The 26,068-nt window shown below is 43.9% G+C and overlaps 1 protein-coding gene across 1 annotated transcript in view; it reads left to right on the top strand.

Annotated features, from left to right (window-relative positions):
• The window catches only part of ZMAT4 (zinc finger matrin-type 4), a gene marked incomplete at both ends in the record, with an annotated part of 213,751 nt that overhangs the window by 48,329 nt on the left and 139,354 nt on the right, over window positions 1-26,068 (top strand). The gene's annotated exons all lie outside the window — the stretch shown is intronic.

Here is a 26,068-nt window from a genome sequence, read left to right as displayed (position 1 = left end):
ATGTTCTCCTTGGATAATCTGTTCTGTTTGCTAAAAACTTTGCAGGTCTGGGAATTGCAGTTATGTCCAGCTTAGTGGGAAAGCTAAGCGAGTTGAAATCGTTCACACTAAATATTACAGAAAATATGACATGTAAGCAAGTCTTTTCCTTTTTTCCTGCCAGAACTGCCAGTATGGGGTTGGGAGACTTTTTGATGGTACTGTGCTGGGACCTCACATAGAAAAGAACAGACAGAGGGGCTGAGACAGACAGAGGCTGGCTGAGGGGAGGCGGGCACCTTCGGAAGACATGACCTAAGGGCAAACCTGTCAGAAAGATCAGATGCTTTGCTTTCTACATAATGTATGTTTCCTTTGGTGTGTAAAACAGAATGCCATTTGTTCATTTATAATGAAAGCTGTGCACATCTTGCAAACAAAAATATTCAGGGCTTTGATCGGCGTCACTTTTCCCTGAGGGAATGTTTACTTAGGGAGACAAATGACAATTAGAAAGTTGCTCTGAGGGTTTAATGTCAGAGCAAAGGGGTTCCCTTAGCCAGGCCAAGGCCAAGACTGATGAGAGAAATATTGCTTCCTCCCACCAGGGGACCCTTTTCCTAATGAGTGGAATATGCTTATCCACCCATGGCAGAGACCCTCCGTGATAAAAACTGCCGATGAAACACAGAAACTCCTCACCCTTTGAGGGCTGAGAGGCTGAGGATGGAGAGTTCACACCCCACACTCTCCCTGGGCTTGTGGTCCTGTTTTCCTTCTGCTGCCATATCGATGCCAGTCTTATTAAAAATTAATACATGATCATCAAAGAGACTGGACAAAAACTGTACTTGTTTGTTGTCACAGAAGAAACAGAGAGAGAAAGGTGTCTGCATGTGACCAAAGGGAGCAAGTGGCAGAGCTGGCAGGCCCAGATTCTGAGCCTGTGTCTAGCATCACAGAATGAGGTGCTCGCGTATCCACTCACCTGGGTGCGGTGGATTTTTCCTTACTGCCCACTGAGGAAACAGAGACACGTAAGCCACAGACCTGTGGCTTTAAAGAGACTTAAATGTAATGAGAGAGGTTAACACTGTATAAAAAATAGCTCTGATGCCACAGTGTAGGTGTTTGTTAACATTTGTACAAAGCCCCGTGGAGACAAAAGGCGGGTGAGTCATGCCAGGGCCATCCGACCAGGGAAGGTGTTACTGCAGGTTTGGCATGTGAGCTGGGGTCTTTGGGCTTGGATGGGTGGTACCAGATGGAGACATGAGAGTGGGGGAGGGCAGGTGTTTTCTTGGGTGCATCCCTAGCTAAAGAACCTATTAAGACACAGGAAAGTTGGCCTGAGTCAGCTTTTATGGGATCTCAGAATCCTGTAACCACATTGGAGTCCCGCCCTCCATCAGCTGTCTATTAACAGAGAGAACAGAATTCGGTTTTTTATTTCCTCTTGAAATTATTCAGTGATGTATCCCTTTATTCAAGAGCCATTTAGCGTCTAATCCTGAGAGTCAGAAACAATAGGATTCACGGACATTTGACAGTTAGCTCTTTGAACACAGATTATTTTCTATCCACTCAAATTCTAATCATGAATGTTGCACTGATATCTGAGCTCCTAGCGAGTAATCCATCAGGTGTAGGGGAGGAAAACCTTTCCTTTCTAGGTTCCTTGGCTGGTCTAATAATTAAAATGACATAAAACACATGAACAGAAGAACAAATTTCCTTTCATACATGTGGGAGCCCCAAAGATAGGAGACTCAAGGAGGTGACCAAAACAGGCAACTTTTATGCTTTTTAGACAAAGAAGCAAAGCAATAAATTTGTGAGTAATTGACACGACAAAGGCTTTTGGGCTTGGGGTAGCAAATTAGTGAAGGAATAACAAGGTTGGTTTATACAGGCTTCTCCCCCCCTGAATTCCGTATCTTTGGTGATACGGATGTCTGTCTACCTCCTGGTACAGGGAAGGTGCCTTTTACATGGGAGATTTATTTCCTGCTTTCAGGGGGACAAAGGATGGTCAGAGTATCCTTCTTGGACCTTGCTGTTTCTTAAGTAGCTTCATTAAAAAAAATCAATATGCCAAAGTGGCTTATTTTGGGGAGGGGTTATTTCTGCTCCCCTTCACAAGCAAACAGAAAGGGGCACTGTGACTCCAGCTGTGACCTTGAGGACACGATCTTTGCTGCTCTGGTCGGATCCATGTTTCACCCCACTCAGGCTCCGGTTCTGCCAGACTCTTTGGGGTCAGTTGATAGAGGGGAAGAGGTTCAGATTTTACAGAAAGAAGTGTTTGAAAGGGTACTTTACCAAAGGCCCCTTTGAGAACTTTTTCCTGGATTTTGAAAACTTAGCTCTACCAGTGATTTGTTGATTGAATCATTTTCTATGACTTGTTACTCATTGTCTGGAAGCAAATAAGTAAGTAGGAAAAGCAACATAATGATCTCACTTTTTGAAAGAGATGGTTGATGCCTTAATGGGCTGTATGGACATTTCACAGGAAGAAGAGATCATTTCCATTAGGCATCTTGATGCATTGGATGCTGTGTGGAAGGTACCCCAGCCCCTCTCCAGGGCCCTGAGAGTTGATGTTGGTAACTATTTGGGCCAATGTTCTCTGGTACAGACTCACACCTAAGGGTTGAAAGACTACACAAATCGATAATGGCCAGAACATATCTAAAAGTAGAACTTTGACCCACAACCTGCAGCAACCAGTCCAGAAAACCAACCCATTGATATCTAGTAACTGGCCCAGAAGCCTGCCTGCTGTGAGTCAGACTTGTAGGAAGTCAGACCACCTCTCTAGTGACAACCCAGGAAGTCAAAAAATAGCCCTGTAACAATAGGCCTCGAATGGCCAGGCCTGATGAATAGCTGACAGCTTCCCTAATTTCTGTCCCTGTTTCCAACTTAGGACCAACCAGAAAAAGCCAAATATGTACCCCTAACCAATCACATAGGCTGTCCCATTCTAGGTGGCCCACCTGCAGTTTCCCCAGGCCAACAGCCTCCAATCAGGGCACGGGTGAAACCTACCCCTTTTCCATTATGAAGCTCCTCTCCACTTCTCTGCTTGCCTTTGAGTCTCCTCCAAATGCAGGTGATGTTGGCTGGCTGTCTTGCTACAGCAAGCTCTACATAAATAGCCTTTCTTGTTCCCATTTAGTTGTTGTTTATTTCCACAGGGTGGTAAAATGGGGATGAGGGTAAGAATCTCTAAAGTACAGGTTCATCCTAAGACTCAACTGAACTTACCCGTTTATATAGCACTTTGTTTTTAAAGTGCTTTCTGAAGGCATTATTATTATTTTTTATTTGGCTGTGTCGGGTCTTAGTTGTGCTTGCAGTGCACGGGCTTCTCTCTAGTTGTGGCACATGAGCTCTCTAGTTGCAGCGCGTGGGCTTAGTTGCCCTGCAGCATGAGGGATCCTAGTTACCCGACCAGGGGTCGAACCCACGTCCCCTGCATTGGAAGGCGGACTCTTAACCACTGGACCACCAGGGAAGTCCCTCTGCAGGCATTGTTATTACTGATCCTCTCTCCACCAGCACCTGTGATCTTGGGAGGATGTAATACTTTGGTCCACTTGCCTCTCCAGTCTTGCCCATTCTCCACCTCCCCTGCTCCCAGGGTCTGTGGTTTGCATCCTAGTGTTACTTGATTGAGAACACTTTTATGCCTGCCCTGAATATCCAACAAAAGGAGTGTTTCTGAAAATAGAAAACTTGTTGTTGATTTTCCAAACCCTGACCACACATGAACCTTGGGCCTACAGTGATCCCTAAAATTGATGGGTAATGGCAGCCTGGGAATACACAGTAACTCTGAATTTACCTACAGATGAACAGAAGCGCCTGTTATTTTTCCCAGGGCCATTGCCATTTCTATTCCAGGTCATTTGACCTTTTGTTGTCGTTGCTTTTTAAAAACTTATTTTCATTTCTGTCTTCTGGCCTTTCCAGCATTTTAAATTCCCTGCTTTTACTCTGTAGAATCCTCATTTGGGTATTCTGTGTTTCTTCCCTGAAATTTTAGAGCAGGAAATTTTCCCCTTGAGGCCACAGAGTAAAATTAAATGCGAAATAAATTGTTAGAGTTGATTGCCTTAGAGAAATGTGCAGGAATCCCACGGGCATGAGAGCCAAAAAGGACTTTAAAGATTATCTAGTCCACCGAGAGCCTCGGTATTCTACCAATGGTCCTTTTTATTATCTTCTCACTCATGGGTCACATGCTTTGGAAAAAAAATGTCTGCTTGGGAAATAGCACTTTTTTTTTTTCCTTCGGTACGCGGGCCTCTCACTGTTGTGGCCTCTCCCGTTGTGGAGCACAGGCTCCGGACGTGCAGGCTCAGCGGCCATGGCTCACGGGCCCAGCCGCTCTGTGGCATGTGGGATCCTCCCGGACCGGGGCACGAACCCGTGTCCCCGGCATCGGCCGGCGGACTCTCAACCACTGTGTCACCAGGGAAGCCCTCAGCACAGTTTTATGTCATGTCAGAACTAAGAGCATCAAACAGATCAGGATACCTTCCGTCAAGGTTTCAGAAAAAAAAAAAAACACAGAAGAAAACCCACCACCACATAACACAGTGAGTCAGTATGGCCTTGGCGCCTGGGAAGGGGGTCTTATGGAAGGAGCACGAGCATTGGTGTCCCAGGAATGGAGACATTTCATCTTTATTTTTAACATGGACATTCTTTACTTTTGGTCACTGTGCCCTTTTCTTTAATAATTAAAGCAGATGGGGCTTCCCTGGTGGTGCAGTGGTTGAGAATAGGCCTGCCAATGCAGGGGACACAGGTTCAAGCCCTGGTCTGGGAAGACCCCACATGCCACGGAGCAACTAGGCCCGTGAGCCATAACTACTGAGCCTGCGCGTCTGGAGCCTGTGCTCCACAACAAGAGAGGCCACGATAGTGAGAGGCCCGCGCACTGTGATGAAGTGGCCCCCGCTTGCCACAACTAGAGAAAGCCTTCGCGCAGAAACGAAGACCCAACACAGCCAAAATAAATAAATTAATTAATAAACTCCTACCCCCAACATCTTAAAAAAAAAAAAAAAAGCAGATGTACAGCGTAGGTTTGGTAGGCCACAAACAGGCTGTTTTAGTTAGCATAAAATTCATGTTAACTCCTGTATAAGCCAGAATGACTTTCCCATACCTCAATATGTGAAAATTTCTTTTCTCACTACCATCTGGGCACAGGGGAGGGGTCTCCGATCTCTCCTGGCAGGACAGGGCGGACAGTGTTTCCTGGAGAAAGTGACCCTGAGCTGATTCTTGAAGGGTGGGATGTGGATGATACTAATGAAGAAGGGTGGGAAAGGCCTCTTCTGAGTGTGGCCTCGACATGAGTGATGTCTTCAGGGAAACAATATTCAAAGGTATTTCTAGATACAAAGTGCTAGTGGGTGGCTGTGTTCATCTCCTTGGGCTGCTGTAACAAATGACCACAAACTGCTTGGCTCACAACAGTAGAAATTTATTCTCTCCCAGTTCTGGAGGCTACAAATCTGAAGTCAAGGTGTAGGCAGGACCTCCCGTTGGAGGCTCTCATTGAAAGTCAGGTCCACGCTTCTCTCCCAGCTGCTGGTGGTTGCTGAGAGCGCTCGGTGTACCCTGACTTGCGGCTGAGTCACACCCGTCTGCTTTCTTCCCTGTGTGTATCTCTGGGTATCCTCTCCTCTTCGAAAAAAGACCCCAGTCATTAGATTCAGTGCTTATTATAATCCAGTGTGACATCATCGTAATTACATCTGAAAAGACCCTAGTTCCAAATAAGGCCACGTGTCCGAGGTGGACCTGAATTTGGGGGGACAGTATTCTCCCAGCACAGCAGTAGAGACAAAAGTGGAGATTGGATGGTAGACAAAGGTACAGACCCATACTGTGCATAATATTGACATTTACTTTGTCAACATTTTCCGTTTTCTCGACTGGTCTGCTGCTGGATTCATGGGGAATTCTCAAAGAGGGGTGCATCTACTGAGGATGCTGTGTCTTGGCTTCCAGTTGCACATTTAGAGCTGGAAGTGGGGATTCTTTCCCTGGTTCAGCAGCCTGTTAGTTTTACAGCATTGCTTTGAACTTTCTAAACCTTCCCTGCCATAGTTTTATAATCAGGGATTACAAGCACTGCCCTGCTTGTTTAGAAGCTTCCTGTTTGCGAAGCTGTGTAATAAACCGTAAAGTGTGTGTAAAATGTTCCTTCATGGGATTTAAAAAAACTTATTTGTCTATTAGTTCCATTCTTTCATCTCTGCAGTGCAACATACGACCTTCTATCTTCCAGTTAGGGGCAGGCCTGCTGTTCACATCTGGGAGACTCGAAGAGCAATTAGGAAATCCATAGGTGTGACTTAATATTTATTTATGTGTCTTAAGCCAGGGGTCAGAACATAGCCACCGGCCAAATGCAGCCACTACTTATTTTGTAAGGTCTGCAAGCGAAGAATGGTTTTTACGTTTTTAAATGTTTGGAAAAAATCAAAAGAAGAATAATACATCGTGACATGAAAATTACATGGAGTTCAAAAATTAATGCTCATAAATAAAGCCTTATTGGAACACAGCCATACTCAATGCTCTCCATACTGTCTAGAGCTCTCTTCACATCACACAGCGGAATTGAGTAGTTGCAGTGGAGGACTCTCTGTCCCACAAAGCCTGCAATGTTTACTCTCTGGCCGCCACACAGGAAATGTTTGCCCGCCCCTGTGTGAAGTGGATGATTCTGGCGAAGGAGGAGGTGAGCTGTCATCCCTCTCCCTACTCATAGGAATGATCCCTTTGGAACATTCCAGACTCGAAAGCTGCCTTGTCTTCTGTTCATTTCCAGAGTTTCATTTTGTTTAGGGCCCAGCAGGTTGAAGGTTGTAGGGTATCGTTCCCAACCCCTGAACGGGAACTTTGTCGCTATTTTGTTTTGTTTCTTTCAATAGGATAGATTGAAATTTATGAACGGGTTATGTTGTAAGAATCAGTTTGAAGTCTGCCACACTGTGGAAACAATGAGGATGGTTTGTTTCTTCTGCCATCTTCCCACCAAACTGAATTTGTGGTAACCAGGACTCCTGAGTTTTCTGAGACAGCCCTGGTGTAGAATATTTTTTCTTGTCACTACAGATCAATGATATGTCCTGAAAAATCTAGTAGTTCCTCTCCAAACTGTGCCCAACAGGGGAGTAACACTTTTATTAAACAAACACACAGATGATAATTTAAATGAAAACACAGATGTGAGTGTCTAGTATGCACTTAAGCTGTATACAGCTTCCTAGGCCAGCGACAAGGTCTGTAGCTTGGGACTCTGGTACTGAAGCTCATTTATACTAAAAATATATATATCATAGTTATTACTTCCATCTAGAATCTGATTCAGAGGAGAGGAAAGAATTCCCCAAAATGACAGCTATGGAAGTAATTTTTTTAAGGTGGAGGTAGTGTCATGGGTGTTTGATTACTGTAAGCCTTGTGGCCTCTTCCTGTACTCTGTAATCCCATTATTATATTGTTATCATTGGATATATCCTCTCCTTAGCAGACGACTTATTAAGCCCTTTTTATGTGTCAGGCCCTTTACTAAATACTTGGTATTTATTTCATTTGAACTTTACAAGTGCAAGTAGGAATCTTCATTGTCTCCATCTTAAAAAGATGTGAAGGGCTTCCCTGGTGGTGCAGTGGTTGAGAGTCCGCCTGCTGATGCAGGGGACACGGGTTCGTGCCCCGGTCCGGGAAGATCCCACATGTCGCGGAGCGGCTGGGCCCGTGAGCCATGGCCCCTAGGCCTGCGCGTCCGGAGCCTGTGCTCTGCAACAGGAGAGGCCACAACAGTGAGAGGCCCGTGTACCACAAAATAAATAAATAAATAAATAAAAAGATGTGAAAGCTGAAGCTTTGGTCAAGTATCTCATCCAAAATCGTACACCTTGTAAGTGATACAGCCAAGGTTCAAACACAGTACAGTTTAGCTCTCGAATCTGAGCTCTGAATTACTATATACTCTTCATTTACTTAATATCTCATATTAATTGGCTGTCTACCAAGAGTCAGGTGCTGTGTTAATTACGGAGAATTTAATAGCAAATGAAACAGATACAGTTTCTGTTTACAGTGTTTACAGGATAGTGTGGGAAATGGACGCTAATGTAAAAAGTCATACAGATATCTAAATGAAGGAACGTAGTGGAAAAGTAGAGAATGGGAAAATCACAAGGTCTTTGGCATCAGGGAGGTCTTCTCTGAGTAAGGATTAGTCAGAGCAATGAGGGGAGACAGGAGAATTCCAGGCAGATGGAACAGCATATGCAAAGCGTCCGCAGTCAGAGACATCACAGCGTTTAAGGAATAACAAGAAAGCCAGCACGGCTAGAAGCCGTGCGGTGAGGTGCAGAGAATGGATTGATGGAAAGAAGAGTCTCGTCTACTTTGAACTGTCAAGTATCAGACTTTCAATTGTTTCCTGTGTCCATGTAAATCATCCATAAACAGTCTATCATAGGAGTAGAAGAGTTTTATCTGAGCCAAGCTGAGGACTGTAGCCCAGAAGACAGCTTCTTAGATTACTCTGAGAAACTGCTCTGGAGAAGCATGGTTTTCAGCACAGTTTTATGTCTTGTCAGAACAAAGAACATCAAACAAGTCAGGGATACATTCCTTTAGGTTTTCAAAAAACCAGATCGGCACGCACACAGCGAGTCAGTATGGCCTTGGCGCCTGGGAAGGGGGTCTTATCATGGAAGGAGCACGGGCATGGGTGTCCCGGGAAGGGGCTCTTATCATGGAAGGAGCACGGGCATTGGTGTCCCAGGAAGGGGGGCGTTTCATCTTTATTTTTAACATGGACATTCTTTACTTCTGATCAGTGCACGCTTTAATAACTAAAGCAGATGTATAAAGTAGGTGTGATAGGCACAAACGGGCTATCAAATTAAGCCAGAAGCCAGAATGACTGCCCCATACCTCAGTATGTGAACATTGCTTTTATCAACTGAAAGAGTATGGCCTTGGATGAGGGTGACGGCAGTGGAGAAAAGTGAGCAATAAATAGGTCTGAGGGACAATGAAGTAGGTAAAAATGGATGAAGTGGATAATGGATGTGAAAGAGAAGGTGGTTTCTGAATGACTTCCAAGTTTAGAACTGACACCACTGGATGGTTGCCGCTCCCACCGTACCCCCACCCCCACCCCGCCACAATAACCTTAAGGTTGTGACCCAGAGAGCAGAAAGATCTGAGAAGCAGGGAAGAACTTGACGAAACCCTTTGTCCATGTTGCTCCAGGCAGAGCAGGGCTAAAGTGGCGTAGAGGTGAATTTGCCCCCAGCCAAGGGGTATGGGGCAGCAAAGGAGAGGGACCGCGTGGGGGGAGGGGATTTGTCCTCAGAGCTTCTTCCCAATCAAGCCTTTCTACCTCTCTGATGGAGGGTGAGGACCCCCAGGGGCCAGCCCAGGCGGTGGAGCCCAGAGAGGCGTGGGCTAGAGGTGCCCTCCTGGTGTGCTGATATCCAAAGGCAGGACAGTGCGTTGAGTGAGTTCAAGACAGTCACCAAGGGAGGGGCTGGGGAGAGGACAGTTACCAGAACCCCGGTACCCTGAATGAAGGATACCAACAGGAAGTTATTGCAGGCGTCCAGAGGGGACACGGAAGTTGGCAGTAGTTAGATAATACGCCTCTAGCAGGAGGACGGGATTATTTAAAAGGTGGGAACAGTTTAGGTGTGGTCGCGGGACCTGGGTCCAGTGATTCCCAGGGGGTGCATCCCATTCTTCCTTTGTTTAAAAGGCAGAGATGGTAGGACCCAGAGAGCATGATTTTAGACTTCTTGAGTGCATGGGCTTTGCTTACTCACCTTTGTACCTTAGCACCTCACACAGAGGGGTTCCATAAATGATTGTTCATATCTTCATAATAAGCTATTGCCCCATTGTTTTTTCTTTAAAACAATTAAGACTTTAAACAACAGTTTTAATAAAAAAATGATCAATTGTATAGGAAGTCTTCTAGAACATTTCCATGAAATCATAGTTTAGTTATATACCTATCAAAGTGGTCTTGTTAACAGAATATTTTGTGAAATGTGCTTTGTTCAAGAAAACCTGAGGGTTATGGACAGTTTCCACAAGAATCTTGACCAGGTTCTTGGTCCCATGGGGGTCATATTCAAATAGGAAAAACCTAAAGAAAGGGAGAGGCGGGTCCTTGGAGGGCGTGCTCTCATAGCACAAGCTGGTCCCAACATAAGTTGCTTCTAATAACCATCTACACGTCCTGACTCCATCCTTCCCCTTGGCAAACCCTACTGCCCTCTCAGTGGACATCTCTGCTGCTAGGCATTGCCTGCCTTCCCCTGTCTGCTTTCGGAGGCTTGATCCTATTTTACCAGAAATCAAGGCTGTGTGAGCAGGAGTTGGTGTGCAGCTCACAGAGGTAGATGTCCTTCCCAGATCCCAGCCCCCTTTCAGCCATAAGACAAAAGGGACCTGATAGTCAGGAAGTCCTTCTCTAGAGGACAATCTGGTGCTGCCTCAGGGGTGAAGAGATCGAGAATGCCTCCTGGGTGATCTTAAGGAATTTAAGAAAAAAAAAATGTCATGAAGAACCTAAGGGTAAGACGGGAATAAAGACACAGACCTACTAGAGAATGGACTTGAGGATATGGGGAGGGGGAGGGGTAAGCTGTGACAAAGCGAGAGAGAGGCATGGACATATATACACTACCAAACGTAAGGTAGATAGCTAGTGGGAAGCAGCCGCATAGCACAGGGAGATCAGCTCGGTGCTTTGTGACCACCAGAGCGGTGGGGTAGGGAGGGTGGGAGGGAGGGAGACACAAGAGGGAAGAGATATGGGAACATATGTATATGTATAACTGATTCACTTTGTTATAAAGCAGAAACTAACACACCATTGTAAAGCAATTATACTGCAATAAAGATGTTAAAAAAAAAAAAAAAGACTTGGAAGGGTATGGATCAAATTCCCTAGTATGTGTCTTCTCACTTTGCACACCACTTGGGCCCTTGAAAATGAATCAAGATATTTTTGTTTAGGGTAGTTTGAATAAAAGAATTCTGGTGACCACAGATTGCCAAGGAGCTGTTTGACCTGTGATAGTCTCTCTCCAGCTGATTTCAGCTCTGAAATGTTAGTTTCTGTGTTGGCTTTTTTCGGGGTAGGTAGCATGGGTACACAGGAGCCTCCAGGCACCTCCAGGCACAGGTGACTCGCTGGCGCGTGACAGCTGGGATCTGCAGCTCTCTCCTCCCTTTCTGCTGTGTTTCCTCTTTTTAGGTGTCTGTATTGCAAACATATCTTCCCTGTCTCAATTATTTTTTCCCCTGATAGATAAATTTCCTTGGTTAACATTCTAGAATCTCACAAAACATCAGTTTGTTTTTCTCTGAAATCCCAACTCTATCCTGAAAATTTTATCACTCATGTTTAATCAGATTTCTTTCCTTCTGTGTCTGGGTCCATTTATCTTCATCTCTTCCCTGGCTGCAGGGAGGGGTGTGAGGGCATCTTGCCTCCCTTCCCTGCTTTGTCCTACAAAGCCCCGTGAGTCTGTACCCTCGTGCAGCCGTGTCATAAATCACGCCTGCTGTCACCCTGTTACATGACCCCCAGTGCCCGTTCTGTTTCTCCTTTGTCACCTCTGGGCATTCCTCATGCTCAGAATATTATTCTTGCAGAACAAAGAAGTCCGTTTCCTTCACTGCCTTCTGTCTTGCAACCGTTTGGCTCTGTTTAGGTTGATGTGTTCATTTAGGAATATATGTATATTTTTCTTCTTGCCTTAGAACCGGAAAAGGGGTTGTGACATTGGAATACAAGATACATTTTAACTTCATGTGACCTAGATTTGCTGCAGGTCATGCTGAGACAATGATGAATGTCTCCTGATAAATACCAGAAAGCCTTGCAAAATACATTTTGAAAATAGGGATGATGTGCTGAGTTCTACTAATTTGCAGTAAAATGGCTTTTTGGACTTGGATCCAGCAAACCTCACTCATGCACGTGCCCCATATCACAGACTGAGCTGGGAGCTCTGCACATGTGAGCTTATGTCAGTCTCAGAACATTTTCTCAACGTGAGCCTTTACTGTGCCTGTTTTACAAATGAGATAAAGAAGGTTTGGGGCAGGTCATCTAATTCTTTCTCATTCTCCCACTTCCCGGTGGCAGGCTTTGATGCATTGACTTTCTATATTTTTAAGAACACACTTTCACTCCTGGCTCAACCATTTCATACATCGTTGACATCGTTAGTGCTAGGTTCCCGTAGAACATTCTTTATGGGAGTGACTCAAGGAAATCTTCCACTCAGAGCCTGCCGTGGGCTGGAGCAGTGTTTGGTGGGGCATCCCAGTCACGTTCTTTTTTCCGCCAGGTCCCTAGTAAGGGTTGATGGCCTTACAGACCTGTAGAAAATCGGAGGTTTTAGATGCTGGAGTGCCACCTGCTTCAGTGTAATATAAAGGAAAAGTCACAGGCTTTGGGAACTTCCCTGGCATTGAACCTGGCCTTCTGCTAGCTGGGTGACCATGGTCAAGTTTTTTAATTTTTCTAAGACTTAGCTTCCTCATCTGAGAAATACTGCCAACAACCCATGTGTTCCAGGACTGCTGAGAAGGATGCATGTGATAATGTAAACGTGAAGTAGGGAGCCCCCCAGAGCCTGGTGGGGGAGAGATGCTCTACGCCTGTTACCTTCTTCTCCCTTCTAATAGCCCAGATGATGCTGAGTGTCTTTCTGCTGCTACCTTTGATAGGGGGAGAAACACATACAGACTGGTTAGAATGACCTAGTGGTCTGTATCCAGAACTAAACGCTGCTGAGAGGTACGTTTTCTGTAGAAGCCCTAAGCGATGGCCAAGGAACTAGACAAACTGAGAGGAAATATTGCAGTGTCCAATAGCATTCTTGTTTGAAGGAACCTAAACTAATTCAAAGAGTGAAAAATATGGTTTTGGTATTTGCACATCAGATCTTTGCTTGGAGGAACACTTTAATCTTGTCCTGACCTGGCTGCTATCCAATCCCCATCGTTGAGTCTAAGCAGGAGAGAGCTGAGATGTTTGGAACAGCTGCAGTGACAGCAAGCACACCCCTCGGTCACATGCGTGGTGTGGTTGGTTGTACTGTATTCCCTTTCCTCCTGTTCACGTGTGGCATTATTCAGTCATGGCACAGCGACTTTAATAGATATTAAAAATGCAGCCGTTTAAGCAGGTCATTCTTGAAACCCCATTGAAACTCTGTCTGGAAGCGTACGTGAGCGAATGGTGTAGGACTATTTCCTACTTGCAACAGGGATTGTTCCTCTTGATCTGTGACATTGTATAGCCAAATAGCCCTGTTGTTATTTATAATTCCTCTATTAGCTTTGTCTTTTTGCCAAGTATAGTTAAAAGAAAAATTGTGTAGAAAAGGAGATGATTTTTATTGTAAATTCCTGATGGAAAAAGGCATTTTTTCTTCAAAGTTATTAACTGGGTTTTACAGCTGACCTTTCAAGGAACGTCTCTGGCTTCAGATACTTAAGAACTCAGCAAATATTGTCCTCTGTATAATTTAAATAGTCATTATAGTTTGGGCTATAAGCACTGAATATGTATTGTAAGACACAATGTTGGTTTTTTAAAATTTTTGATATTTTATTGTAAAAGAAAAAAGTCTGTTTCCTTTCTACACTGAGTGTTGGTTGACCTTTTCTTATTAAATTTCCTCATCACAGCTGTACATAATCCTAGAAGGTCACTGGTTGGCATTAGCAATCCCAGAAACGAATGGTCATGATGTCACATCCTAGAATTGACAAATTAGTTTGTTTGATCTCTCATTACCCTTCTATCCATTGCTGTAATGGAGAATGGAAAAATTCAAGATGGGATTAAGGCCTGAAATTTCCTCATCACCAAGAAATAAGAGTTGTGAGTGTGTCTCTCCTGTCCTTCCTTCACTCCATACAGACTTGGCTTTTTCTTTTTTTTTTTTTGAGAATTGTGACATACTGTCCTGGGCAGTAGTTCTTTGCTTTCATGGCTAATGATGCAAAAAGGAGAAGGAAAGGGGAGAGAAAGAGAAAAAAACAGAACGCTATCAGGACAAAAGTAAAGTTAAATCATAACCAAAGAATATCTGAGTTTGGAAGGGATTTCAAGGCTTCTCCGTGGAAGCCTTGTCACTTAGAAATAAAAGAGAAAACCTATAGTCCTGTCTGCATTTCACTTGGACTTCAAGAAAGGCTGAGAGATCTTGGACAAGTCACTAAACGTTCCTGGACTGTTTCCTTGTCTGGATTAAATGATCACTTGTTGCTTTCTGATCTTCATCAAATGTGATTTAAATATTCTCTGGAAACCAATATTATGATTCATAAATAAACTGATTCATAAATAAATTGTTTACCATTAGAAATATTTCTTTCATTTTCTAATGCAATAATTATTCATCTATATAATCCAGTAATAAATGCCAATTCCAGATAGAGAGTCAGTGGTGAGCAAAGCCAGACCCAGACAAGATCCCCCTGCCCTTGGCTGAAAATGGCAACCCTGACGAATGCGTGGTGAGTGGGCCTGGTGCCAGGGGAGCTCATTAGGGGAGATGGCCTGTCTGGGAGCTGGCAGAAGGTCTCTCTGAGCAGTGATTCCTAAGTGACATCTGAAGGGTGCATAGGTATTCACAGGTAAGGAGGTAAGGGAAAGATCATTCCAGGGAGCAGGAATCACATTTATGAACGTTTGGGGAGGATTAGAGAGAAGGCGAGCCTGGCAAGGGCAGAACAACGCAAGGTATGGTGGTAAAAGAGGCTAGGACAGGCACTAAGTAGGAGCCAGACCGCTGATGCTTTTAGGGGAAGGCTGACGATGGAACGGACCACCCCAGCCCATCCCAACTGCGATACGTGTGCGAGTGAAAGGGCACGAGTAATAATGAAACCGGAAAAATAGGTGTAACCCACTACATATGATCAAGGGCTCTATTTAAAATCTATCGAAGGAAGTTTTCTTTTTACTTTACGTGGAACGAGAATCATCAATGGATTTTAAGCCATAAGGCGGAAATGATCAGATGTGGCTTTTGAAAATCAGTCTGTTGCAAGTGGAAGAAAGGTTGAAGAGGGCCTCAGAGGGGAGCAAGGGGACCTGGCAGGAGTCTGTTGTAGAGGTTTAGGGGAGTTTGGACTGGGACAGAGCAGGTGGAGATCAGAAGTGAATAATACGAGAGAATTTAAAGTTAACGTCTTCAGTGATGGAGGGTTGATTGCAGTAAGGGTTGTAATTTGTTTCCACCTCCTTGTATACACGCCCTTTGGCATCATTCCCCCAACCCGAACCGGGACTAAAATAGGCAATTTGCTTTGGTAGTGGAGTAGTAGCAAAAGCATCGCAAGTAGAGACATGGAACACACGTGTCCACTGCCCCAGGACTTGTGATGCACTTGGATTCTGGCAACCCATCTAGGCCAGCTGACTGGAGGATGCGAGGGCGTGGGGAAGGAGGTGTGGGCATCCCAGTGCAGGCTGCCAGAAACCTGAGACCCAGCCTAACAGCCGACTGCCGACGTGGACAGCAGGCAACCCTGGCTCAGACAAGGAGAACCGCTCGGCTGAGCCCTGCCCGAATGGCCCACCTGTGGAATCTCTGACTAGGGCAATAGTTGTTGTTTCAAGCCATTACGTTTTGGTTTGGTTTGTTACATAGCAGTAGATGCAGAAGTTGTTACTGAGAGAAAACTCTGGAGGAAGACCAGATTTGCATAAACCCATTTGTTTAGACATGTTGATTTTGAGGAGCTATTGAGATATTTTGGAGGTAATGCCAACCAGGAGTGGGGAGAGGGGAGGAGAGGAGGGGACGGCAGGGGAGGGCTGGGGCAGGAGCCTGGAAACCTACTGCTGGAAAGACAGTGAGGCCTCAGAGGACATGCGGAGGAAGATGGGAGTGTGTTGTGTATGGGAGGCTTAGCTGGTTACTATCAAAGTCATGGTAGAGGATAAAATCAGCTGTAGAACAATATCTTTTTGCATTTTACTATTTCAATATTCCATAAGACAATACCAAATTGTCCATTTTCTGTTTCCTTAAAGAGGGCAAGTTGAATGATAGCCACTAAAAAATATGAAATATCCCCTTGCTTTCTTCCCCTCTGGCACATGAGGTGGAGGGGCAGAGGTTTTGATGACCTACGGGTGTAGGGTAAACATTCTCTGGCTGGAAATGGAGGAGCGTTGCCTGGCAGCTCTGGCTCTGGGCACCGTGTGTAGCAGGGGATAGGCTGCCTGTAATCCTTCTTCTGCACCTTTGTTCCCTCCCAGGGCCACTGTGCTTGACTCTCAGATACTCTCCTCCAAGCCTGGGCTCGGGAAAAGCTCTTATACGCTCATTTATACTAAGGTGCAAATGACTGATACGCCTGAGTCATTTGTTTCGCTCAGAAAACTAAATTTTAAACACGAAGAAATCTCTCTCTATTCTGGGAAATGCAGTTATGTGAATGTGGGGAAAATGTTTTCATATACCACTTCCTTGCATTACTGCCCTACGGTTTGCTTTTATATGTTGAAAATAGAGCCCCATGTTCTCAGATTGTGGACTTTTGGGTGTTTTCAGTCTAGAACAAGCATGCCTCATGGACTTATCTTTTCTCCCCACAGAAACCTGCTTCCCCTCCTATATGTCCTTTTACGATTTAATGATACCAAACGTCTTCCATTTTCTCAGGCTGCAAACTATTGAAATACGTTTAGCCCCACTCACCCGCACATTCCGATCCTGTGATTCTGCGCTGTCTGACCCTGCTCACCCCATCTCAGTCCCTTCCTGCTGTTTCAGAATGAGATCAAGCCGTCATCAACTCCCACTCGGCCTAATGCCTCTGCCTCCTTACCCTTGTTCTATGTCTGTCTTTGCTTCTATCCAGCCTAGAAATTTTGTTACAAGAATTGCCTTTCTTGTGTCTTGGTCTGATCTTGTCCCATCTTCTTTATCCACCTTTGATGCGTTTTCTTGTAGGATAAAACCTAAACTTCTCAACAGGGCACCCATAGCCCCTCCTAATTTAGCTGCCTAACTAGGGCTTGCCTCCATCATTATTTTAGTTCGAAGTTAGGTAGGAATTGTAAGATACCAAGGGCAAGTCCATCCAAAGGATTTCACTCTCCCTTCATTCCCCATTCCCAGTTTACCTTTGTGAAGATGCAATTCTTTTTTTTTTTTTTTTTTTTTTTTTTGCGGTATGCTGGCCTCTCCCATTGTGGAGCACAGGCTCCAGACGCGCAGGCTCAGTAGTTGTGGCTCATGGGCCCAGCCGCTCTGCGGCATGTGGGATCTTCCTGGACCAGGGCACGAACCCGTGTCCCCTGCATCGGCAGGCGGACTCTCAACCAGTGAACCACCAGGGAAGCCTGAAGATGCAATTCTTGAACTGTGCCGGGGGTACTATATCCAAGATGGGTTTGCTCAGTCACTCACATGGAGGGAAACTGGTGAGTTACAGCTGGGTGGAGCCCAGTGACTACATTCAGTAGAGGTGCTCCAGGTGACCAGGTCTGACTGCATGTGTTTCTTCACTTAGAACAGAAATGAGGGACCACTGGATACATTTTTTTTTCACATTTCTTTCACCTCATTTGGTACACTGATGAGCAGGGCCTCCCTGATATTTCATGGAAACATACAAGGAATGAAACATCATTTAGCCTGATGACTAAACCAGCTGGGGGTCTGCAGCGGGGTCATGCCCCTTGGCCTCTCCTTACCCTTACACCACTTCCCAGCTCCCCGTCTCCAGCAGGCTTGCCTTCTATCTCTACCCGCCACGGACCCAGAGTCCTTGGTGTGTTTCGATATAGAAATGGAGCTGGCAGACACAATCTGTGCACCAACCCCTCCTGCTTCCTGTGAAAAAGAGACATCCAAACATGCAGTGCCAGGGAGCCTGGGCCCAGGTAGGAGATTGTCTCCAAGGGGTCCCTTAACAAGACCTTATTATTCCACCGCGTCACCCTTGTGGACTCAGCTCCTGGCGTTGACCCAAGGGAACTCTAAGATAGTGTCAGGTCAGATTCTCCTTGTTCCTGGAAGTGGTTACCATGTATCTTCTTTCTTTTTTTAAAGCTGGTCACCCTCCTAGAAATGAGTGCCCGTTCCCCCTGCTTCTTTGCCTGAAGAACCCCATTTCTCACTCATGGTCCAGCTCAGAAAGTACCTGCACCTCGAAGACCACCATCACCTGGGGCCCCTCTGCATTCTGTTTGGTTTCTTTCTGTGTGTGTTTCTTTTTTTTTTACTAAGGACTTCCCTCTCTATGGTAAGGTCCAGAAGGGCAGGGAGTATGTTATTTCCTTTTATTGTTTTAAATTTTTTTTTTGGCGGTACGCGGGCCTCTCACTGTTGTGGCCTCTCCCGTTGCGGAGCACAGGCTCCGGATGCGCAGGCTCAGCTGGCCATGGCTCACGGGCCCAGCCGCTCCACGGCCATGTGGGATCTTCCCGGACCGGGGCACGAACCCGTGTCCCCTGCATCGGCAGGCGGACTCCCAACCACTGCGCCACCAGGGAAACCCTTATATCCAAGATACTTAGCACATGGGTGGTGAGTGAATAAATGAACAAGAAAGTAACGCTTGGGTTTAAACCAGACCTCTGTCAGTGCAAAACATCGTTTCTTTGCAAGTGGATTACTTGGCCCTTAGGAAATGCTTAGTGGGACCCTCAGCTGGGGCAACCTTGGATCAGCTGTCTGGGGCATCTGCCTGACATCTTGGGGCCATTAGGAAATACTCAGGAAGGAAGCTTCCTGTTCAGTTGTCATCACAAATTACTGCTTTCAGGTGTTAACTGAAACGACCCAATTAAGCAAATGTTTTAAAGCCTTGAATTCTTGTTGAGTAGAGCAAAAGATCAATTATTCAAAGGCTCCTTTTAAAGAAGTAGGCCTTTGGAGGACACAGGAACCACTGTTACATTTTGCCAAATGGGAATAGCTGTGTTATTTCCCTTTCTGATTATAAAATGAGATACAGTGATTCTTGTTTTCTACATGGTTTTATTTATTTACTTAGTTTAGTTGCAAACTAAAGTCCCACCCTGAGAGATGTCATCCTTAACTGTATGATAGAAATCCTTTCTGGTTTCTTTACTTTGATACACCTGGAAATATATGTATATATAGAAAATATTTTGATAGTTGCATTTCTGTATACATATATACATCTGTATATATGCATACATAATATTCATATATAAGCTATATATAATATTTACATATGAATTGTATGTTAACTACGTTATATATGTATTTTGGGGGCAAAAATGGGATAACACTATAGATAATGTCTGTGTCCCGCTTTTTTATGTAATAAAATAGTTTAGCCAAATTCCTATGACAACACAACACATATATCTTATTTTTAATGCTTTCTTTTAAATGTTATATTGAATGAATATTCTGAAATTTAGTTAATCAATTTCTTATTAATGGATATTTATGCTATATCAAAATTTTCACTATATTTTGGTCCACTTGTACAAGTATTTATTTAATATCCTCCTAGCAGCATTTCTGTGTTATAGCCTTTTGATATGAAGTCTAAGGCTAAGGCTATTGCCTGCTGGGAAGATTGTACTGACTCGTATTCCCACTCTCAGTGTATGAAAGTGCCCATTTTAGTTCATCCTCACAAATACTAGATGTTAGTAATCCTTTTAATCTTTGCTCATTTGTTAGATAAACATGAGATTTCATTATTTGGTTGATATAGCTTTAGTTACTATGAGGTTTGATTATCATGTGGTTATGTCCATCTTTTCTAAACATTCATAACTTTTTCTGAATTTCATAGTATGTCATTTAGCCTTTACTCACTTTTACTTTTTGGTCTATATTATCCCCCTACCCATTTGTGAAATTGTTTTCTAGCTTGAGTCCAGTACTGTTCAAATGAGCTTTTGTTGAAGGAGATGACACGCCAAACCAACAGAAGTAGATTCTGCCAGAAATGAAGTAGTTTAGAAAGAGGAAATGAAAATATGGGGGAGCACCTTTGAATTTGATGTCCCTGTAAGTCAGCTAGAAATGTCTGCCCCTGCTTCTCATTCCTTTAACTTTTCCCCCAGTCTGTTCATTTTATCTGCACAGAAGCTACAGCATGATTTTTTAACCACGGAGCCATGAACTTTCAAGGGAATCTGTGGATAGAATTCTAGAGATTTGTGAACTTTGATGGGAAAAAAATTACATTTTTATGTGCACTGACATCTTGAGATTTAGTATTTCTTTCAATTATACATGTGAGCAACAAACCGTAGTAATAGTAGCCATTCCTGACACCAGTAAAAACCATCAATATTTTGAAATCACATCACTGATGTTGAAAGCATCCTTTCTTTATTACAAAAACGTGAAATATTTTGTTGGCTCTATTTCACTACAATTGGGTTATTCCGTAATCTTGTGCATTTTGCTTTATGCACTTAAAAAGATTATTTTGAGAAGGGGTCTGTAGGTGTCAAGGCACACATAGGTTAAGAATCCCTGAACTGGAGAAAGTGTCAAGGTCACTGGAAGATTCTTACTTGTTCCTGGTTAAGGTTCCTCCTTTGCCCTGACCTCTCCTTTCCCTATATCTTTCCTCACTCTCCTGGATCCCTGTCCTAGGCCCCTGGAAACTTTTCAAATGTTATATCAAATATATTAACATCTACCCGTGTTCCCCATTAAATACATTTTTATTATAAAAATTTGAAAGAATTATACTAATTGTATTTTTTAAATCACTTGGTTACGAGAAAGTTATTTCATTTACAACTGACTGCACTTTCTTGACAACTGTTGTACTTACTCGGGGTTCTTGCAAAGCAGGCAAATCTAACATACAAATTGTTTTCTAAATGTAATGAAATTTTTATGAGCGCTAAATTTAACAATTAATGAAGTTGACATGATACATTTTTGTACATTTAATTAAACATTTAGCAATAGCAGTTGTGCAGTTTGCTTTCCATATTTTGGAGCCAATTTTTTTAAAGTATGTTTTGTGGGTTCTGGAAAGCCCCTGGGCCCTGAGGCTGGTGCCTGTACTGCCTAAAGGGATATGGTACCACCTGTGGGTATAAATCAACAGCCTTTGTACTCAGACTTTTCTCAGACCATGTCCCTTCACCTCCTGCCCTGAACTGAAAATTCCCCACGTGGTGGGCACTTTCCTGCCACCATCTAATTCCAGCCTCATTCTGTCCACACACGTCACCCTACAGCTCTCCTTTAGCTGATGCCCATGGTCTGACGCTGTGAGGTCTTGGATCGCTGAGTCTACCGTCCAGACACTGCCAAGAACAACTTTCACATCCTTGGAGACAAGCCATCCTGCATCCTGACCTCCTCTAGGCTCCTTTGCAGACAGGTTTCAACTTTGTTTCAAGGTGTGGCCCCAGCTCCCCAAACAACATCGTCGTTTCTCAAGAAGTTTTTACTTCTTGGGAACGAATGAAAGATCTTTGTCTTCTCATTGCCTTAGTCATATTCCTTCATTATTACGTGGCACTTAACCTTTTCTGAAGTATTAAAATGCAACATAGAAACTTCTAATCACATAGGGGAACTTCATATTCCCCCAGTTCTCCAAGTCCTAACTCCTATAGGATACCTTGTCTTTACTGCATCCGTATCTCCAACACCTTAACCCTTTCCTTTTCAACCCATCCAGCGGGCATCTCTTTGCTTTACTTTTTTCAGTGCTCTTTGGCCAGAACCTTCATTGCCCCAGCTAGAGCAGCAACCATGGTACTTATATTAATGACTAGCGCCGCCCAGGGCATCCCATGAGCCAGACTTTAAGCTGAATGTTTCACGTGCATTGTTTCATGTAACTCTTTTGTGGGGACTATTACTCTTTTCATTAAAAACAAGCAGCTGAGGATAAGACAGATTAAACAACTTGTTTAATAGCATATAGTTTGAAAGTTACAGAGCAGAGACTTTATGTCATTTTCCATAATCTATATTTATATAGAGAGATATACCTGGATAAATCTGTATCTCTGTCTATGTTTATACATAGAGATGGATAATCAGACCTCCCTCAAATTCATTTACTTTCCTTGAGCACATTTATGACGATTCCTCATCTTATTTACTTCCCACCCACCTGGCCAATGGCCCTGATGAAATATTGGTCAAGGTTACTAATGACTGACCTGCTAGTGACGAGTGCCAGTGGGATTTTTAGTCCTTTCCCATCTGATCTGAGCATATGACACCAATGATATTATTTTAAGAACTTTAGTTTCCTTGGATTCTATGACGTTTCTTCCTTCTCCTATATCTCTGGCTTCTTTTCATTCTCCTTTAATGGCTTGCTTCCGTTAAATCCTTAACTTCTCACGTGCTTAGCAGTCCCATCCTTGGCCCCCATCACTTCTTTTTCTAAACGTTCTCTCTGTATCTTCCATTCGCTGCCATGGCTCCATCACCACCGCATCTCCCCACGTTCCCTCCACTTCTAGACCTGTATCTAAATGCTTTACCGATCTCTCCCTCTGGAAGTCCCATGGGTGCTATGTCCTGTTGGAACTAAACCCATTTCCTGTCTTTCCAGTCTTGGCAAATAAGACCCCAAGCCAGACACCCTGGAGTCATTGGAGTCATTGGTGTTTTCAGCCCCCGCTTTCCATCCCTAAGGAAGTCCCACCTGTTGTATCGCGGGGCCCTCTCTGACCTCCGTTTTCTCCCATTGCTCCCTCTCTGGTTTCCATGTCCCGTTTGCTTCACTCTCCCTGTCTCTCACTCAGCTGGAGAGGGTCCTTTTAGAATGCAAAACCCACCCCTTTGTGATCTTTCCCTTGTTCATGCTGTGATCTCCAGTCTCCCTGTCCTTCTTGTGAGCTGCATCTTTTTACTTCTTTTAAACTTGCTGTGAACTTGTAAAATACTCCCAGCAATTTTGGACACTTTTGGTGTTTACTGTTTTCCTCAACCTTGACTGTGCGTTCCTCTAAAGCAAGCATCAGGCCTCTTTTTTGTATGTGTCCCCAGAGTTTTGCTGTACTTTCCTCACAGTTGGTGCTCAATGAATATTTACTGAATGAATGAGAATCATGAGATGCTGCTCTGAGACTGTCAGATAAAACTTACCGCTGAAAGATATAAAAAGAGCAAAGCCAGGAAAGCAAATGTTTCTGGGTAATATTCAAATTTGAGGGAAATACCCACCATTTCCTGGCTGCAGTTTGCTCATTGTTATGGGTATGGATGATCAACAGGGTCCTTCCCTCTATGTCCTGTGCGTTTTCACGCATTTTTTTTTTTTTTTTTTTTTTTTTTTGCGGTTCGCGGGCCTCTCACTGTTGTGAAGCACAGGCTCCGGATGCGCAGGCTCAGCGGCCATGGCTCACGGGCCTAGCCGCTCCGCGGCATGTGGGATCTTCCCGGACCGGGGCACGAACCCGTGTTCCCTGCATTGGCAGGCGGACTCTCAACCACTGCGCCACCAGGGAAGCCCCTGTCCTGTGCGTTTTCATGGTGGGTTCTCTGCAGAGGCCAGCAACGGTTGGGGAGCCATCCTCATTTTTACCAGCAGGCCTTACATGTTTTCTTGGACTCAGGCCCTCAGCCAGCAATGTCCCCTGGTGCTGGCTTTCCTATTTCCTTCCCCGTGTTCCCGAGGCTGTTGTGGTTGGAGTATTCTAGAAGCTCAAGCCAGGTGAGTCCAACTCTCACCCATCCCACCTGATGTCTGGACCGTCAGAAGGTGGATGTTTTGTCGTGTTTCTGCTGCTTCACGTTGCAGCATCTCCCTATACACGGATGTGTTTCTTATCTTTTCTATTTGTTCTCCTGCATAATTCACCCGGGTTCTTAGCTTTTAAGACCTGATTTCCAGTATCATCACAGCTACCGATGTACTGTGTGACCTAGGAAAAGTCACTCAGACTCTCTGTGCCTGTTTCTCTTTCTGTGAAAGGAAGATGCTTTCCCAGTTCCCTTCCAGACATGCTGTTTTGGGACGCTGAGTATTGCGGTGGCACCTGTCCATATGCCTTTGTCTACAGAGAGAGTTGCTAAACTCTCTGCTTTAGGAGGACGATTGCATACACTGGGCACAAAGTTTTGCACATTCTGATGGGCGGCTGCATGGAGACCCCTTCTCTGTGAGGAGAGTTGGAAAAGTGGCTGCAACACAAAATGTATATTTTCAAGCTTCACAGTGGGTTACATTCCTGAAAACAGCTCTCAAATACTTTTTAACAAATTTCTAACTCATATCCTGTATTTTACTAATGCTTTTTAAAAATATCTGACACTGTCTGATAATGGACTGTTCTCAGTGAGTATCTTTTTCAGAGAATTGGCTCTTACTCTTGTGAGCACCCAGAACGAATATTTAACTATTTTGATGAAAAGCCTCATAAAATGTATGACCGTTATCTTGTCCTCTATAAACAGAAGATATTGAATATGATTTAAATTTCCTGGGTGGCCAAGGTCATCTCTTTTATTCCTTTATTCAACCAGTATTTATGAAACTCCGAACATGCATTAAGCATTGTGCTGAACGTTGGGGGTTTAGCATCTTCATTGGCAGGTTTATCAACACCAAGGACTCCTTACAACGGCTCCACTTACGCAACTTGACTGTTGTGCTGTTACAGATGAAACCAGGAGTTTTGAGCGTTAATAAGGGAGGATTTCTGCCTAGAACATCAGCTTGGTGAGCAGTTCAGATGGTCACACGTGGCAGTCAGTCCTGCCTCAAACGGGCCTTTTTGTCATCTAGTTATGGGCATCCTCGCAAGAAAGAGTTGAAAATAGTCTGTGTTCTTCAAAAAATCAAACTCAACACGCTCTGTAATTTTTAGATCACCAGAGATACTGATGTTACTGTATTATCGGCAATAAAACTTGACTCAAAGCCCATATGAAATGTTTAGGGTATTTTTAAAAATCCTTGCACATTCCTCTAATTACAAAGCAATAAATGTTTGTTGCACCATTCAAACAAGAGAGCATTATTTCAAAAAATGTAATTTCTAGTGTATTTCTAATGTCTTTAAAGGTATGTTAAGTTTTGGACAATTCAGATATCTTTTGGGGATTTTCAATATTGGCCTGGCCTCTGGAAGAGCTATCTGTAAATTATCTATTTATCAATTATCTCTAGGTACAATTATCCCATAAGGCTATTATTATTATAGGCTTGTGGGATAATTGTATTCTGGAAAGATTGACTCATAATGTAAAGTGGATATTACTTCCCCTTTGACTTTTTTATAAACTTGGACATGCTTCTCTATAGAGGGTGGGGAGAATCGACTGATGAGTTTTTCTCAAGAGAGAGGGCTGATTCTTTCTAACTCAGCACTTTCCCCCAGGGAACTTTCTTTGTAGTGGCATTTTTATTTTTTCTTCGTGTGGAAATCATCAAGTTTGCGCTCAAATATTCTAGATATTGTTTTATTTTGCAGAGTTTCATAAAGTTGGCTGGGGTTCTCAGGCAGTTGCCTATAATGAATTCCACATTTCCCACACTGGGTCTTCAACCTGCGGCCAATACCTCCTCTTAGGGGCCATTGGAAAATGGGTGAGGGTGTTTGGGGTTGTTATAATGGGGTCTCCTGGCATCGAGCAGGGGAGGGTAGGCGGTCCTAACCATCTTGCAGTGTGCAGGGCAATATTTCACAGGTAAGAACAGTCCTATCTAAAATGCTAAAAGTGTGTCTGTTGAGAAAGAAAAATTTTACTTTGGTGTTTATTGATTGATTGATTCAGCAAATGTTTACTGAACACCCACTGTTTGCCACACACTGCTCTAGGCATTGAGGATACAGTGAACAAGCAGACAGAAGTCTCTGTTCTTGTGCAGTGGAATATTCTAGTGATATAATGCACTGTTTTTTGTTTTGTTTTTTTTTGGTTTCAGGAATTTGTTGTTCAGGTGTGTTTTGTTTTGTCTTGAGTATAGAGATGGAAAACAATTGCACAGATGGCCTTATGTACAGAGGAGTTGGGTGGATGCCTTTCAGTGTGAACCCGTCTTATAAATTCTGTTT

This window comes from Leucopleurus acutus (assembly GCF_964270905.1).
Source record: "Leucopleurus acutus genome assembly, chromosome: 21".
Classification (NCBI taxonomy): domain Eukaryota; kingdom Metazoa; phylum Chordata; class Mammalia; order Artiodactyla; family Delphinidae; genus Leucopleurus; species Leucopleurus acutus.
Note: the sequence above shows the minus strand (reverse complement) of the source record. Positions and strands in the feature narration are given on the sequence as shown.